This window comes from Bombina bombina, chromosome 3, assembly GCF_027579735.1.
Source record: "Bombina bombina isolate aBomBom1 chromosome 3, aBomBom1.pri, whole genome shotgun sequence".
Classification (NCBI taxonomy): Eukaryota; Metazoa; Chordata; class Amphibia; order Anura; family Bombinatoridae; genus Bombina; species Bombina bombina.
The window spans coordinates 134,038,343-134,044,202 of NC_069501.1; positions in this window are offsets into that span (position 1 = coordinate 134,038,343).

Below are 5,860 nucleotides of genomic sequence, written 5' to 3' on the forward strand. Positions count from 1 at the left end.
AACACAGACGAGGGATTATTGTGATATTTTCTAGTAATACAGACCAGGGATTATTGTGATATTTTCTAGTAACACCGATGAGTGATTATTGTGATATTTTTCTAGTAACACAGAGGAGGGATTATTGTGATATTTGTATAGTGACACATAAGAGGGATTATTGTGATATTTGTATAGTAACACATAGGAGGGATTATTGTGATATTTTTCTAGTAACACAGACGAGGGATTATTGTGATATTTTTCTAGTAACACAGACAAGGGATTATTGTAATATTTTTCTAGTAACACAGACGAGGGATTATTGTAATATTTTTCTAGTAACACAGACGAGGGATTATTGTGATATTTTTCTAGTAACACAGACGAGGGATTATTGTGATACTTTTCTAGTAACACAGACAATGGATTATTGTAATATTTTTCTAGTAACACAGACGAGGGATTATTGTGATACTTTTCTAGTAACACAGACAAGGGTTTCTTGTAATATTTTTCTAGTAACACAGACGAGGGATTATTGTAATACTTTTCTAGTAACACAGAGGAGGGATTATTGTGATATTTGTATAGTAACACATAGGAGGGATTATTGTGATAATTGTATAGTAACACATGGGAGGGATTATTATGATATTTTTCTAGTAACACAGACAAGGGATTATTGTGATATTTTCTAGTAACACAGACAAGGGATTATTGTGATATTTTCTAGTAACAAAGACAAGGGATTATTGTGATATTTTCTAGTAACACAGACAAGGGATTATTGTGATATTTTTCTAGTAACACATAGGAGGGATTATTGTGATATTTTTCTAGTAACACATAGGAGGGATTATTGTGATATTTGTATAGTAACACATAGGAGGGATTATTGTGATATTTGTAAAGTAACACATAGGAGGGATTATTGTGATATTTGTATAGTAACACATAGGAGGAATTATTGTGATATTTGTATAGTAACACATAGGAGGGATTATTGTGATATTTGTATAGTAACACATAGGAGGGATTATTGTGATATTTGTAAAGTAACACATAGGAGGGATTATTGTGATATTTGTATAGTAACACATAGGAGGGATTATTGTGATATTTGTATAGTAACACATAAGAGGGATTATTGTGATATTTGTATAGTAACACATAGGAGGGATTATTGTGATATTTGTATAGTAACACATAAGAGGGATTATTGTGATAGTTGTATAGTAACACATAGGAGGGATTATTGTGATATTTGTATAGTAACACATAAGAGGGATTATTGTGATATTTGTATAGTAACACATAAAAGGGATTATTGTGATATTTGTATAGTAACACATAGGAGGGATTATTGTGATATTTGTATAGTAACACATAGGAGGGATTATTGTGATATTTGTATAGTAACACATAAGAGGGATTATTGTGATATTTGTATAGTAACACATAGGAGGGATTATTGTGATATTTGTATAGTAACACATAAGAGGGATTATTGTGATATTTGTATAGTAACACATAGGAGGGATTATTGTGATATTTGTAAAGTAAGACATAGGAAGGATTATTGTGATATTTGTAAAGTAACACATAGGAGGGATTATTGTGATATTTGTATAGTAACACATAGGAGGGATTATTGTGATATTTGTAAAGTAAGACATAGGAAGGATTATTGTGATATTTGTAAAGTAACACATAGGAGGGATTATTGTGATATTTGTATAGTAACACATAGGAGGGATTATTGTGATATTTGTATAGTAACACATAGGAGGGATTATTGGGATATTTGTAAAGTAACACATAGGAGGGATTATTGTGATATTTGTAAAGTAACACATAGGAGGGATTATTGTGATATTTGTATAGTTACACATAGGAGGGATTATTGTGATATTTGTATAGTAACACATAGGAGGGATTGTTGTGATATTTGTATAGTAACACATAGGAGGGATTATTGTGATATTTGTATAGTAACACATAGGAGGGATTGTTGTGAAATTTGTATAGTAACACATAGGAGGGATTATTGTGATATTTGTATAGTAACACATAGGAGGGATTATTGTGATATTTGTAAAGTAACACATAGGATGGATTATTGTGATATTTGTAAAGTAACACATAGGAGGGATTATTGTGATATTTGTATAGTTACACATAGGAGGGATTATTGTGATATTTGTATAGTAACACATAGGAGGGATTGTTGTGATATTTGTATAGTAACACATAGGAGGGATTATTGTGATATTTGTATAGTAACACATAGGAAGGATTATTGTGATATTTGTAAAGTAACACATAGGAGGGATTATTGTGATATTTGTAAAGTAACACATAGGAGGGATTATTGTGATATTTGTATAGTTACACATAGGAGGGATTATTGTGATATTTGTATAGTAACACATAGGAGGGATTGTTGTGATATTTGTATAGTAACACATAGGAGGGATTATTGTGATATTTGTATAGTAACACATAGGAGGGATTGTTGTGATATTTGTATAGTAACACATAGGAGGGATTATTGTGATATTTGTATAGTAACACATAGGAAGGATTATTGTGATATTTGTATAGTAACACATAGGAGGGATTGTTGTGATATTTGTATAGTAACACATAGGAGGGATTATTGTGATATTTGTATAGTAACACATAGGAAGGATTATTGTGATATTTGTATAGTAACACATAGGAGGGATTGTTGTGATATTTGTATAGTAACACATAGGAGGGATTGTTGTGATATTTGTATAGTAACACATAGGAGGGATTGTTGTGATATTTGTATAGTAACACATAGGAGGGATTATTGTGATATTTGTATAGTAACACATAGGAGGGATTATTGTGATATTTGTATAGTAACACATAGGAAGGATTATTGTGATATTTGTATAGTAACACATAGGAGGGATTATTGTGATATGTGTATAGTAACACATAGGAGGGATTATTGTGATGTGTGTATAGTAACACATAGGAGGGATTATTGTGATATTTGTATAGTTACACATAGGAGGGATTATTGTGATCTGTATAGTAACACATAGGAGGGATTATTGTGATATTTGTATAGTAACACATAGGAGGGATTGTTGTGATATTTGTATAGTAACACATAGGAGGGATTGTTGTGATATGTGTATAGTAACACATAGGAGGGATTGTTGTGATCTGTATAGTAACACATAGGAGGGATTGTTGTGATATTTGTATAGTAACACATAGGAAGGATTATTGTGATATTTGTATAGTAACACATAGGAGGGATTATTGTGATATGTGTATAGTAACACATAGGAGGGATTGTTGTGATCTGTATAGTAACACATAGGAGGGATTGTTGTGATATTTGTATAGTAACACATAGGAAGGATTATTGTGATATTTGTATAGTAACACATAGGAGGGATTGTTGTGATATTTGTATAGTAACACATAGGAGGGATTATTGTGATCTGTATAGTAACACATAGGAAGGATTATTGTGATATTTGTATAGTAACACATAGGAGGGATTGTTGTGATATTTGTATAGTAACACATAGGAGGGATTATTGTGATCTGTATAGTAACACATAGGAGGGATTATTGTGATATCTGTATAGTAACACATAGGAGGGATTATTGTGATATTTGTATAGTAACACATAGGAGGGATTGTTGTGATATTTGTATAGTAACACATAGGAGGGATTATTGTGATATTTGTATAGTAACACATAGGAGGGATTGTTGTGATATTTGTATAGTAACACATAGGATGGATTATTGTGATCTGTATAGTAACACATAGGAGGGATTATTGTGATATCTGTATAGTAACACATAGGAGGGATTATTGTGATATTTGTATAGTAACACATAGGAGGGATTATTGTGATCTGTATAGTAACACATAGGAGGGATTATTGTGATCTGTATAGTAACACATAGGAGGGATTATTGTGATATCTGTATAGTAACACATAGGAGGGATTATTGTGATATTTGTATAGTAACACATAGGAGGGATTTTTGTGATCTGTATAGTAACACATAGGAGGGATTGTTGTGATATTTGTATAGTAACACATAGGAGGGATTATTGTGATATCTGTATAGTAACACATAGGAGGGATTATTGTGATATCTGTATAGTAACACATAGGAGGGATTATTGTGATATCTGTATAGTAACACATAGGAGGGATTATTGTGATATCTGTATAGTAACACATAGGAGGGATTATTGTGATATTTGTATAGTAACACATAGGAGGGATTGTTGTGATATTTGTATAGTAACACATAGGAGGGATTATTGTGATATTTGTATAGTAACACATAGGAGGGATTATTGTGATCTGTATAGTAACACATAGGAGGGATTATTGTGATCTGTATAGTAACACATAGGAGGGATTATTGTGATATCTGTATAGTAACACATAGGAGGGATTATTGTGATCTGTATAGTAACACATAGGAGGGATTATTGTGATCTGTATAGTAACACATAGGAGGGATTATTGTGATATCTGTATAGTAACACATAGGAGGGATTATTGTGATATTTGTATAGTAACACATAGGAGGGATTATTGTGATCTGTATAGTAACACATAGGAGGGATTATTGTGATCTGTATAGTAACACATAGGAGGGATTATTGTGATCTGTATAGTAACACATAGGAGGGATTATTGTGATCTGTATAGTAACACATAGGAGGGATTATTGTGATATTTGTATAGTAACACATAGGAGGGATTATTGTGATATGTGTATAGTAACACATAGGAGGGATTATTGTGATATTTGTATAGTAACACATAGGAGGGATTATTGTGATCTGTATAGTAACACATAGGAGGGATTATTGTGATATTTGTATAGTAACACATAGGAGGGATTGTTGTGATATTTGTATAGTAACACATAGGAGGGATTGTTGTGATATTTGTATAGTAACACATAGGAGGGATTGTTGTGATATTTGTATAGTAACACATAGGAGGGATTATTGTGATATCTGTATAGTAACACATAGGAGGGATTGTTGTGATATTTGTATAGTAACACATAGGAGGGATTGTTGTGATATTTGTATAGTAACACATAGGAGGGATTATTGTGATATCTGTATAGTAACACATAGGAGGGATTGTTGTGATATTTGTATAGTAACACATAGGAGGGATTGTTGTGATATTTGTATAGTAACACATAGGAGGGATTGTTGTGATATGATTTTTCCAGTAAGGCTGAGGATGTGTGACAAGACACATGGGAAGGGTTAATATGCCATTTTTCTGATAGGGTGGAGTGGAGGCTCATGTGGTAACATTATACTAAAACAAAATGACAGTCAGGCATATCATAATGACACAGTTAAAGGGATATGACAACCAAAATGTTTCTTTTGTGATTTAGACAGAACATACACTTTGAAAAAAGTTTCTAATTTACTTCTATTATCAAATGTACTTTGTTCCCATGATATTCTGTGTTAAAGAGATACCTAGGTAGGCATGTGGAACACTACATGGTAGTAAATAATGCTGCCATCTAGTGCTCTTGCAAATGGATAACATTCTTGCAAAACCGCTGCCATATAGTGCCCCAGAAATTAGCTGGATCCTAAATATATGTCCCTGATTTTCAACAAAAGATACCAAGAGAACAAAAAACGATAAAGGAAGTAAATGATAAAATTGTTTAAAACTGCATGCTCTATCTGACTCATGAAAGAAAATGTTTGTCTTTTCTATCACTTTAAATATATCATATTTGTTTCCTTCAGGGAAAATGTCCATGAATAGCTGTTTCTATAGACTCTAGCAGGATATTGTGTGTGTGACTTAGT